This window comes from Mus musculus, chromosome 16 (genome assembly GCF_000001635.26).
Source record: "Mus musculus strain C57BL/6J chromosome 16, GRCm38.p6 C57BL/6J".
In the NCBI taxonomy this organism is placed as follows: domain Eukaryota; kingdom Metazoa; phylum Chordata; class Mammalia; order Rodentia; family Muridae; genus Mus; species Mus musculus.
This window is the reverse complement of record NC_000082.6, coordinates 31,992,047-32,005,046: the sequence shown is the minus strand read 5'-3', so window position 1 is coordinate 32,005,046 and position 13,000 is coordinate 31,992,047. Positions and strand designations below refer to the sequence as shown.

The 13,000-nt window shown below is 45.1% G+C and overlaps 1 protein-coding gene across 7 annotated transcripts in view; it reads left to right on the top strand.

Moving 5' to 3' along the window:
* Positions 1 to 1,759: 1,759 nt before the first annotated feature.
* Senp5 (SUMO/sentrin specific peptidase 5) overlaps positions 1,760 to 13,000 on the top strand; it is a 43,618-nt gene continuing 32,377 nt past the window's right edge. For 3 of the 7 annotated variants that reach the window (XR_003951796.1, XM_006522242.4, XM_006522240.4), the window contains exon 1: positions 1,863 to 2,055. The gene's annotated coding sequence lies outside the window, so the exon portion shown is untranslated. Of the gene's footprint in view, positions 2,056 to 13,000 lie in introns of all 7 variants that reach the window. The other 4 variants (NM_177103.4, NM_001357088.1, NM_001357087.1 and 1 more) reach the window with 3 other exon arrangements.

The following is a 13,000-nucleotide window of genomic DNA, read 5'->3' as shown; positions in this document are numbered from 1 at the left end:
AATCAAATTCAGGTTTTGTTTTGTTTGTTTTTGATACATGGTTTCTCTGTGTAGCCTTGGCTGTCCTGGAACAAACTCCGTAGACCAGGTTGGCCTCAAGATTGCCTCTGCCTCCTGAGTGCTGGGACTAAAGGCATGTGCCTGGCTTATGCCCAGATTTTTTTTTTTTTCCTTCTCTTCTCTCTTGGGACCTGCTTGCTTAATGTTTTCATTTCCTCTACTGTTTCAGGGGTTCTCATTTGTTTTTGTTTTTTTTTTTTTCCAGGGCTTCAAGGTGTATCATTGAGTTACTTGAGATTTATCGGATTACCTAAGGTAGGCACTTAGAGCCTTCCTCTTTGGACTGCTTTCACCATATCCAATAGGTTTTGATATGTTTTCCTTTTTGTTTGATTCTATGATTTAAGTCTCCTTGATTTTGTCAAAGACACATTTGTTGTGTGCTGTTTATTGTTCATGAGGTTCCCACGCTCTAGCATCTCTTTAGATATTGATTAGTAGTTTTATTCCATTTCGATCGGAGAGAAGACCTGGGATCATTTCAACTTTCCTAGACTTGTTAAGATCCACTGTGTCCTGATGTATAACCTAAAAGAAAGGCTGCAGAGAAAAATGTGTATTGTGTAGTGTTGACATGTGATACTCTGTAGATATCTGTTGAATCCATTGACCTATGGTGTCATATAATCCAGGTGTTCCTGTTTTTTGTTTTCTTTTGTTTTGTTTTTGAGACAGGGTTTCTCTGTATAGCCCTGGCTGTCCTGGAACTCATTTTGTAGACCAGGCTGTCCTGGATCTCAGAAATCCGCCTGTTTCTGCCTCCCAGGTGCTGGGATTAAAGGCATGCGCCATCACTGCCTGCCTTCAATATACTTTCTTTGTTCTGAATAGTTAGTGTTTTAATTGTAATACGATGACGGGGAACTCTATTTTGGTTTTGTCTGTTTGATGTATTAAATGTCTTCTGTACCTGGATCGGCATCTTGTTTCTTTCTTTCTTTCTTTCTTTTTTTTTTTCTTTCCTTCTTTTGTTTTGTCTTTTTTTTTTTCTTCAAGACAGAACTACTCTGTGTAGCCTTGGCTGTCCCAGAACTCACCCTAGCCTGTTTATTCCCACATCTCGCTTGCTAGCCTGTCTTTTTAGAGTATAAAGTGAGAATACAAACTGGACCTGGGATGGAAACCTTTCCGGAGCTGACCTGACTTAGGTTCACCGAGGACTTTTCTCCTTTTATCTCACGAGTTCTGGGAGTGCTTATTCTAGAAAGATCCCTGAAACTGTTTTTATTGAGTTGCATGTGCACACCAGTAGGTTACCCCAGCTCTCAGGAGGCTAAGGTAGGAGGATCTAAGTTTGAGGCTAGTCAGTGCTGCATAGTGAGACCCTATCTTTAAACAAATAGTTCTCTGGATGGATGCTGAAACATCCTACCAGAAAGAGAAGATTTCCTGAGTTCCGGTAGGTCAGTTACGGTCCAGATGAAGGCTCTACCCTCCTGGGAAAATACTAAAGAAGTAAATTACATTATCACGGGTAAGATCAAATGGCAAAGTGGAGTGGGCCTGACCTTAAACTGTAGTCCAGAGCAGGAATGTGAGGGCTCAGTGGATCGTACATCAGCTGTGGTCAGTTTCAGTCTTTCTGACAGTAAAAGCTTGAGGACAGCTGATGACCGGAAGTCGGAAACCTGCTTTGTGGCGCCTGGGCCGCTCAGGGTTGCAGTTTTCCCCATACCTGCCCTTGCAGATCCAGGACTTTAGGGACAGCAGTGCACCCAGCGCCTCGAGGTTAACGCCCTAGTCACGCTCTTCGCACAAGGCGTGGGCGGAGCTTCTGGCGGAAGGGCAAGGAAGGAGGTGACGCGAAAAGCAGGCGCTGGTGTCGCGCTGCCGCTGGGAGGAAGCTCGGCCGCCTTGCCGGCCGAAAGCAGGCCGGAGCCCCGGTGGCTGGCCTGGCTTTCCCCGGGCGTGGGCGTGGGCGTGGGCGAAGGCGAAACAGCGGTCCCGCAGCGTCCGTCCAGGCAGAAGCTTAGGTGCCGGGAGCAAAGAACGTAGGTAAGCGGGAGCGGGGCAGCCCAGGCCAGGAGACGTCCGCAGTGCTGCTGACCAGCCCTTCCCGGCGCCAGCTCAGCGCCGCCCGAGGCCCGCACGCAGGCCGCCTAGTGGGCGCTGGTCTCCGGGGACCGCGGCCCTCCTTCTGCCTCTGCAGCATGAGCCTTTGAGATCCAGACAGCCAGAACACCCCCTCCCCGGGCCGTTCCTTCCGAAGCCAGGGAAAGCTTTTCCTGGTGATCGCTGTCAGGCTTTCAGCTCCTGCGGAGTCGGACGTGGAGGGGTTTGAGTGGATCCGACAGCTCCGCTTGCTCCTTGCCATGGTCCCTTCCCACCCTGCTCATGCGTGGTACCTTTGGGCTTTTAGGATGGTGGGAAGCTACTTTTTTTTATTCTGTCCGTGCTGGGTAGTTATTAACCCCACGATGAGGTTAATTAACCCACTGTGGGGGCCATTCTGTTGGGAGAAGTGGGATACGGAAAGGTCATGGGAGTTTGTACTTAAAGCCCGGAGAAGCTGAGTTGAAGCTCTAGCTTGCCGTTTGGTATTGTTTTTAGTTCACCACCTTATCGTAGGCGTGTTCTTATACCAATACAAATTAGTTGAAATAACTGAATGAAATTTTTTGAGGATCTGGTTAAAACGCCACTTAAGAATATTCAGGACACATGGCGCATTACTAATTATGTTTTTGCCTTTTGTCCAGAATAAGCTTTATATGAAGAAGGCTGCCAGGAGAGAGAGAGAGAGAGCGAGAGCGAGAGCGCAGAATCCTGTATGGTTGGAACTTCGCTGCAATCTGTGCTATGAGTGAGCAGCATCCAAGAGACCTAGTCACTCAGACGCCTTGTGCTTATTGATAAGACGCTGGTGTGAGAAGAGTAACCAGTGTTGGCTAATTTCTTACCAGTAACCAGAAACTTTCAGGGTGTCTTGTTATGAGATAGTATCTGTGTGCTAGGTGTTTAGAAAATCATCTGCCTGGGATGCTTGATTTGTCTAATCCCTTTTAGGAGGCCTTTGCACCTATATCTCAGAATCCCGTACTTTACTTCTAAACCATTTCTTGTGTAGCACAGGCTGGCAGTTTGCTGTGTAGCTTAGGCTGGCCTTGAACCTGCAGTGATCCCCTTGTCTTGGCCTTGTAAATGCTGGGACCACAAGCCCGGTTTGTGCATCTTTTCTTTATGGCTCTCACTTCTTTTGCCACCCTCCTCCATTTTCTTTTAGGGGGGAAAAAGGTGCATGCATATTTTGCCTGTATGCATGTGCTCCACATGTTGTCTGGTGCCTGTGGGGATCAGGAGAGGGTGTTGGGTCCCCTGGATGTAATGAATGGTTGTGAGCCACCATGTGTGTGCTGAAAAGAGAGCAGGTGCTCTTAACCATCTGGAGCATGCCCGCTTTTTTTTTTTTCCTTCGGGACAGGGTTTCTCTGTGTAGTCCTGGCTCTCCTAGAGCTCACTCTGTAGACCAGGCTGCCTTCGAACTCAGAAATTCGCCTGCCTCTGCCTCCCAAGTGCTGGGATTAAAGTCATGTGCCACCACTGCCTGGCATGCTCACTTTTGTTTCTGTTAGTAGTCAGGCTCCCTGCCTGTCTTTTGTTTTAGTTTTCTGGGCCTTTCTCCACACCTTTCGTTTTATTCCCATCTTTAAGTACTGAGTGAACACAAGCATTGCACATGCCAGGCAGGTACTGAGCCTGGTTCCACAGCCCTAGGGCCCCTGTCTTCCTGATTTACGCCTTCTTTTGTCATGTAACTTCTCGACTTGTGGATCTTAGAAGAGTGTATGGGAAGTGTGTACTTCGATAAATCACCTGTCCAAAAACCTTTTTCTGTTCTCACTCACTAGTTTTTAGGTGGGCCTAAAATTCTCTTGTTGAAAATATTTTTTCCACAGAACTTCAAAGACATTTTTCTCCAATGTTTTCTAATGTGTGGATGGGCACACTTGCCTGTGTGAAAGTGTGTGATGCGAATTCTCCAGCCTATTTATTGAGACAGGGTCTCTCATTAAACTTGGAACTCGCCCATTTGGCTGACTGGTTGACCATCAAGTCCTAGGAGTCTGTCTTTTATCCCTACCTGGTCCTGGGATTATAAGGATGTGTTGCTGTGCTGGGCTTTTATCTGAGTCCTGGGGACCCACAATCGGGTCTTCATGTTTGTGCAGCAAGCATTTCTCCCACTGAGGAATCTCCTAGACATATCCCCTCCCCGTGCTTTTCTCCTAAGATAGAGTCTGGCTACTTAATGATAGTCCTGCCCCAGCCTCCCAGGCCCACATGGATTTCAGAATTGTGGTTACACCTGGCTGCATCTGTTACTTTTTTTTTTTAAGATTTATTTATTTATTATTATATCTAAGTACACTATAGCTGTCTTCAGACACACCAGAAGAGGGTATCAGATCTCATTATGGATGGTTGTGAGCCACCATGTGGTTGCTGGGATTTGAACTCAAGACCTTCAGAAGAGCAGTCAGTGCTCTTAACCACTGAGCCATCTCTCCAGCCCCCATCTGTTACTTTTAAGAGAAGTTATGGTTCTTATTTTTTTTTTTGTTTCTTTCACTCATTCTTTATTTTTTTTATTTGAAATTATATGTAAGGAAGATGTCCCTTCTACCTTCAAAATTATACAGGTCATAGTGATACATTCCTTTAATCCCAGCACTTCAGAGGCAGAAACAAGCTAATCTATGAGTTTGGGGTCACTGTGGTCTATATAGGAAGTTCTAGGCAAGCCAAGGCTATATAGTGAGACTATGTCTCTCTGCCTTTCCCCACTCCCCCCCCCCCCCACGCACACACACACATACAGGGTTGGATTCTAACTGTCATGTATTTGGTTGCTCGTGAGATTTCATGTTGTTATGGTTGTTTTGACATTATTTTTGAGTGCCAGTGTATGTTCCCGCACTACAGCGTCATTTTTTGTTTGTTGTTTGTTTGTTTTGTTTTTCGAGACAGGGTTTCTCTGTGTAGCCCTTGCTGTCCTGGAACTCACTCTGTAGACCAGGCTGACCTCGAACTCAGAGATCCAGAAATCCGTCTGCCTCTGCCTCCCGATCGCTGGGATTAAAGGCATGCGCCACCACCGCCCAGCTACAGTGACATTTTAGGTCCATGTTTCTTTTGCTTTCTCTGCCGAGTTCTGGGTTTTTATTTTGTTTTGTTTTTGCGACAGTCTCCTGTAGTTCAGGCTGGCCTTCCAATGGGCTACGTAACCAGTGATGACATTGACGTCTATGCTCCTGTCTCAGCCTCCAGAGCGCTGAGATTTCAAACTTGAGTCATCATGCTGAGTTTAGAAATTTCTTTCAGTAGATAATTATATTTAGAAACCAAGATCTGGTTGTTAGGGTGTTCACTTTTTACTGGAATTGTGTTGCTTCATTAACAGTCAAAATATGTATGTATATGTACACTTAATCTATGTAAGTGGTACCTCCAGTATTGTCTCTCCTCCTCCTCTTCCTCATCATCATCATTTCATGATTCATTGTTTTCCTAGTGGTGGAAAGTCTAGCTTTAATTATCCACCACACATTTTACTTATTTACTCAACTTTAGAATACTGACAATATCAGAATTGATGCCTACGTCTATGAAAAAGGAGATTTTGTATGCATTGTACAATACCTATACGTAGTCGTTGTCTTTAGCTCTTGAGCATGTAGTCAGAATATTGTTTTCTACAATTGTTAATTTTCTGCTTTTAATGTATGATTGTGTTAGTTATTTGAAATTCAGGGACTAAGAGATATTCAGCAGTAGAACACTTGCTGGGCATTCATGAAGTCTCAGTTTAATTCTCCAGTACTGCAGAAAGGAAAAGAAAGCAAGCAGGCCAGGCTCATTTAGCTTGGTCCTAAAGCCAGACCTGTAGGAAAACAACATTCAGAGAAGTGTCCCTCCCTCCTCATTTCTGCCACCTTTCCACCTGTGAACTTTGCTCTCTTCCTCTAAGGATGCATTCTACAAATGGCTGCGTGCTGGGAGCTAGAGAATCCTTGCTCCAGTGAAGCTTCACTCATCACACAGAGAAGTAGTTTATCAGCCATGCTCTTGCCTGTGGGCACTGACTGACTATTTGCTACTATAAACAATGTTTCAACAGATAGCCTCTTCATTATTATCACAGCTGTGTCTCCAGTTTAAATTGCTTAAAGTGGGACTGCCAGATTAAGGATAATTTTGTGGTTTTTATAAAGTCTTCCCAAATTCTCTTCCAAAATGATTACATCAGTTTGGAATTCTATCAGCAAAGTATGCAAATGCCTTTTTTAGTTAGGTGGCAGAGGCCGAGGCTTTTTAATTTGAGGTAGGTTTGGACTACAGATTAACATTAAAAATAGAAAGAAAGTAACCTTTGGCTGGCAGGATGATTCCTTCAGGAGGGTGTGTTACAGCTTTTCTTTTTCTTTGGTAGAGCTGATAAACCTGGGACTTTGACACATGCCAAGTAACACTAATTTTTTTTTTTTAAGGTTTTTTCGAGACAGGGTTTCTCTGTGTAGTCCTGGTTGTCCTGGAACTCACTCTGTAGACCAGGCTGGCCTCAAACTCAGAAATCCGCCTGCCTCTGCCTCCCGAGTGCTCCACCACTGCCCAGCTAATTAACACTCTCTGAGCATAGTCCCAGACCTCTTTTCTTGAGGGTAAAATTGAGCTGGCTGGTGGTGGTGCACACCTTTGACCCCAGCAGTAGGGAGGCAGGGTTCCTGGTTAGCCTGGTGTACAGTGATTTCCATGATAGATAGGGCTACAGAAGGAGACCCTGGTGGGGGGAGTGAAGATGAACTTTTTTTTTTTAATGTTTAAAGGTTATTTGGAAATATTTGTGAATTGCCTCCTTATGGATTTTTCTCATTAGGTTATCAAGCTTTTTGTCTTTTTTGTTTGTTAGGTTTGTTTGTTTGTTGAAATAGGGTTTCTCTGTGCAGCCCTAGCTTCCCTGGAACTCCCTCTGTAGACCAGGCTGCCCTGAATGCAGAAATCTTAACTGCTCTCTGCCTCCCGAGCGCTGAGATTTAAGGCATGTGCCACCACTATCCGGTTTGTCTTTTCTTTCTTAATTTAAGAGTTCTTTATGCATTAAGAATATTAACACTTTATATATCATGACTTTGTTACCCTTTTTATAAAATTTTTCGCCGGGCATGGTGGCGAACGCCTTTAATCCCAGCACTCAGGAGGCAGAGGCAGGCGGATTTCTGAGTTCGAGGCCAGCCTGGTCTACAGAGTGAGTTCCAGGACAGCCAGGGCTACACAGAGAAACCCTGTCTCAAAAAAAAAAAATTTTTTTTTCGTTGATGCAATTGTTGTGTTTTGTGTCTCCTAATTTTTGTGGTGGTTTCTGTTCTCCCCACCCTTTCTGTCCCCCCACTTCTGTGTGTGTGTGTGTGTGTGTGTGTGTGTGTTGATAGAAGGAACCAGTGCAATGTTTAGTCTTTAGAGACAAATTTCACATTCTAAAGTTAATGCAGGGGCTCAGTGGGCCAGCCAATGGGGCTTCAACTTGTAATGGCTCCAGTTGGCTCTGCCTGAGACTCCTGTGCAGGTAGAACTAGGTGACAGTATAGTTGCCTCTGCCCAAGGGCAGTCCACCTGTTGGTGTTGGGTGGAACTAAATTGGGTCTTCGTTGGTACCTGAAGCTGCCTTTTCAGGTAGACTTTTTGTTGTTGTGTTTTGTTCTTCTAGACAGGGTTTCTCTGTGTAGTCCTGGCTGCCCTAGAACTTGCCCTGTGAACCAGGCTGGATTTGAACTCAGAGATGATTGCTCATTTTAAAAAATATATTTTTATTCTAAGTGTATGAGTGTTTTGCCAGCATGCATGTATGTGCACTACATACATGCCTGATAGCTGCAGAGGCCAGGAAAGGGCCTTGGATTTCCTGGAGCTGGAGTTAGGGATGGTTGCAAGCTGCTAAGTGGCACCTCAGTACTGAACCTGGGTTCTCTGGAAGAACAGCACCTGCATTTAGCTGCTGAGCCAACTCTCCAGTCTCTTGGTTGCTCATTAAAAAAAATTATTTATGTTTATGTGTGGCTATGTACACATGAGTGCAGATGTCAGCAGAGAAAAGAGGTGTTGGATCCTCTAGAGCTGATGTTATAGGCAGTTGTAAGCTATTAGACATGGGTGCTGGGAACCAAATTTGTGTTCTCTGGAAGAACAGTAAGTGCTGTTAAATAAATGCTGAGCCATTTCTCCAGCCATTGGTTGTTCCTTTAAAAAAAAAAATCTTGCTCTATTTTGCCAGAGTCTAATGTTTTTTTTTTTTTTTTTTTTTTTTTTGTTTTGTGTGCTGTTTCTTTGTGCACTCTGCCTTTCCTCCTCTGTCTGGAGGTGCTAGGGTCAAGCGAGGGCCTTGTCTGTGCTGGGCACGTGCAGTACCACTGAGCTGCTCCTCCCACCTGAGCTGCTCCTCCCATCCCGGCCTCTTTTTTTTCTATTTAACCTTTTTGTTTTTCCAAGCAAAGGTCTTATTTAGCCAAGCTGGCCTCTTCCTGCCTCAGCTCTCAAAAGTATGCCATATGTCCAGCTCCATCTTTCTTAGGACTACAGCGCAGAGCTGTTGAGTGCATCCGTGCTGTGTAGCTGTCACCACAGTGTATCTTCAGAACCTTTTCATCTTCCAGACTGAGAGCCCTCTCTCTTTACCTCTTAGTTTTGTAACTTTCTGGTGGAGGTTCTTTTGTTTTGTTTTGTTTGGATCTAGGGCAGTGGTTCTTAACCTGTGGGTTGTGACCCCCTTGGGGGTCTACTGACCCTTTCACAGGGGTTGCATGGAACCATTTGGAAAACATAGATATTTGCTTATGGTTCATAACAGTAGCAGCATTTCAGTTATGAAGTAGCAGCGAAATTTTATGGTTGGGGTCACCACAACATGAGGAACTGCAGTCAAGTGTTGCAAGGTGAGGAAGGCTGAGAACCACTGCCCTAGGGCTTCCTGCATGCTAGGCATAGACTTCAGCTACTGTTACTTTACTTTGAGACAGAATAGAATCTCCTTTGTAGCTCTGGGTGGCCAATAATTCACTGTGTAGACTGGGCTGGATCCAAACTTGGAGTAATTCTGCCTCTGCCTCCTGAGCTAGAACAATGGGTAAGAACCACCAGGCTGCTCTGGAGAGACGGCTCAGTGGGTAAGAACACTGACTGCTCTTCCAGAGGTCCTGAGTTCAAATCCCAGCAACCACATGATGGCTCACAACCATCTGTAATAAGATCTGACACCCTCTTCTGGAGTGTCTGAAGACAGCTAAGGTGTACTTGCATATAATAAATAAATAAATAAATAAATAAATAAGAACCACCAGTCTGACTTTTATTTTGTTACTTTGTTTTTAAGACAGAATTTCATGTCCCCAGGCAAAGTCCTAATTCTCCTACATTCCTATTCCAAGTACTGGGATTAGAGTGTGCAACTGTGTATGACTCTCTTGTTAGTTTTTCTTTTGTGCCAGTAACCAAGGTTTTTGTTTGTGTTTTCTTTTTAAAAAATTCTTGTTTAATCTTATTTTTATGTGTATGTATGCTTGAATGTATGTACATCTCTTCTGCAGATAAGCCTTCAGACATCAGAAGGGCTGTGGGATCCTCTGGAGCTGGATTTGCAGGTGGTTGTGAACCAGCATATGGGTGCTGGCACTGAACGTGGGTCCTGCAAGAGCAGAGTGAGCTCAGCTCCCTTTCTTTATCTTTTTTTTTTGGGGGGGGGGGTTCGAGGCAGGGTTTCTCTGTGTAGCCCTGGCTGTCCTGGAACTCACTCTGTAGACCAGGCTAGCCTCGAACACAGAAATCCGCCTGCCTCTGCCTCCCGAGTGCTGGGATTAAAGGCGTGCGCCACCACGCCCAGCTTGTTCAGTGGTTTTTAAGAATGGGGTTGCAGGTGTGTGGGTGAACATCTTTACCCTGTATAATGTCCTAGGTTCAGCCTCAAACTGTGCGCTAAGGTGCTATGGGAAATCTTGAATACATGAAACTTGGGTATACTATGGGCCATGCAGGGCCATTGTGGGGGAATATCTGTGTACATTTATGGATTATTTATTTATTTTTTAATAAACTAACCAACTTTTTTAGAGAATGAATCAGAGATTGCCGCAATCTCAGAGGATGAGTTGAAAAACAGAAGTATGGGCTGGTGAGATGGCTCAGTGGGTAAGAGGACCCAATTGCTCTTCCGAAGGTCCAGAGTTCAAATCCCAGCAACCACATGGTGGCTCACAGCCATCCGTAACAAGATCTGACTCCCTCTTCTGGTGTGTCTGAAGACAGCTACAGTGTACTTACATATAATACTAAATAAATCTTTAAAAAAAAAAAAAAAGAAAAGAAAAACAGAAGTATGTTTTGCTGGGGATGGGTGGTGGCACACACCTTTAATCCCAGCACTTGGGAGACAGAGGAAGGCAGATCTCTGTGTTTGAGGGCAGCCAGGGCTACATAGAGAAACCCTGTCTGGAAAAAATAAAACAGACCAAAAGTGTGTCTCATTGAGTATAGCTTTCTCCTTCAGACTGTTCTCACAGTCCATGTATTTTATCCCTGGGGGGAATGGAGGCTGTGTGATTAGGATCCAGAGCCTAAGACATTTCTCTAACTTCAGAACACCCTGAGGAGTAATTGTTGAACCTTTTAGGGGAGGGTTAAATATCTATAATCTTTTCTCCTTACATGCCTTCTCTCATCCTGAAGGAATGATTCCTTATTAGCAGTGTATCCTTATAAGGTGAGGGGACAAGTTTTCTGCAGGAATTCACTCATCCTGGCTTGCCCTGTGCTTTTCCTACTGGTGTGACTCTCCTGACTCATCCTTGGCAAGAAAGGGAGCAGGTTGTCTCTCAGGGTAGGAGGCAGGCTATTGTGTGTGTATGTGGAAGGGAGGGGTTGTGTGTGGGGGATGTGTGTGTGTGTGGGTGGTTGTGTGTGTGTGTGTGTGTGTGTGTGTGTGTGGGTGGTTGTGTGTGTGTGTGTGGGTGGGTGGTTGTGTGTGTGGGGTGTGTGTGTGTGTGTGGGTGGTTGTGTGTGGGGTGTGTGTGTGTGTGTGGGTGGTTGTGTGTGGGGTGTGTGTGTGTGTGGTTGTGTGTGGGGTGTGTGTGTGTGTAGGGTGTGTGTGTGTGTGTGTGTGTGTGGGTGGTTGTGTGTGTGTGTGTGGGTGGTTGTGTGTGGGGTGTGTGGGTGTGGGTGGGTGGTTGTGTGTGGGGTGTATGTGTGGGGTGTGTGTGTGTGTGTGTGGGTGGGTGGGTGGTTGTGTGTGGGGTGTGTGTGTGTGTGTGTGTGTGTGAGTGGTTGTGTGTGGGGTGTGTGTGTGTGTGGGTGGTTGTGTGTGGGGTGGTGTTCAGACTTCTGGATGACCTTCTTTCTCAGCACCATCTATATTCCTAACCTTCATGGGTATGTGTTACTTCTAATTTAGGGCTTTAACAGCCTCATGTAGCTTACTTCATGGCCTTAGGTTTTAGCCTTTTTGACCTGTTAACTGTGTTACTCATTGATCTGCTTTTTAGTTTTCGAAACAAGGTCTCGCTATGTAGCCTTAGTGGACCTGGAACTTGCTATGTAGACCAGACTGGCCTTGAGCTCATTAGCAGTTTGAACTCTGAGATCTTCAGCCTCTGCTGAGATTAAAGCTGTATACCACCAGATCTGGCTACCCATAGGACCTGCCACCGCCCCAGTCTCGGGGTTCTGGCCAGGATTACAGTACCAGGCATGATGCCCTTCTCATGCCTCACATCTCCCTGGGAACTGTTTGCTGTCCTCATGGCTTCTGTGCCATGGTTACTGCTCCAGTTACTTGCCCTGTAGGTTGTAGCTTGAAGGATTCATAGCGGGTAAGACCCTTCTCCCACAGACCTTGAACTTCTGATCTTCATTCCCCGAGTGTTGGGGTTGAGTGTGTGTGTGTGTGTGCCTTCATGATTGGTTTTATGTTGGGAATTGAATCCAAGGCTTTATGCATGCTAGGCAAATAATCTGTCTCCAGCCCCATCATGCCTGTGTATTGACTGACTACACCTCCAGCTTCATGTCTAATTTTCTTTTTTCTTTTTTTTTTTTTTAAAGATTTATTTATTGTTATATGTAAGTACACCATAGCTGTCTTCAGACACCCCAGAAGAGATTCACTTATCATTACAGATGGTTGTGAGCCACCATGTGGTTGCTGGGATTTGAACTCAGGGCCTTCGTAAGAGCAGTCGGTGCTCTTAACCACTGAGCCATCTCTCCAGCCCTTATGTCTAATTTTCATTTATTCCTTCTCATCTTTTACCTCTATCAGCTATTCCTGAAATTCTTTGTGCGTGCTCGTGTTTGTTTGTGTTCCTTATATGAGAGTATCCGATGAAGTCCTGTTCCTTTATAGACACTCAGCTCTGACTGTAAAAGTGAGCCCGATCTCCTTGAGGGTGATGACTATGTGGACCACATTAGTAGATATGAAATCCGTCTGAAGGGGTGCTTGGTCCCTCTTCTTTACTATCTTTCACTTTACAGTTGAGACCACAGCGTCAATATAGAAATTCTGTGGCTGGCAAGGTAGTCAAGTACTAAAACACTAGAAATTCTCTTCTGATTTTTTTGCCTTGAGTGTTCTATTAGAAACTGAGAGAGTGGGTTAAAGAGATGGCTTAGCAGCTAGCTTGTTGCTTTTACAGAGGACCTAGGTTCAATTTCCAGCACCCACAGAGTAGTTCACAGCTATTCATAACCACAGGCATCCAGCGCCCTCTTCTGGCCTCCACAGGCAGTAGGCACTTAAAGTGGTGAACCTATATACATGTAGGTGAAATATATCCATGTACAAACAAACAAAAAAATCCCCAAAACAAAAATTAGTGCATACTGAGAAAAAAATTTTTGTTACAAGGTGTCTGGCAGACTTGGAACTTAGAACAGGCTGGTCTGGAACTCACAAAGATTG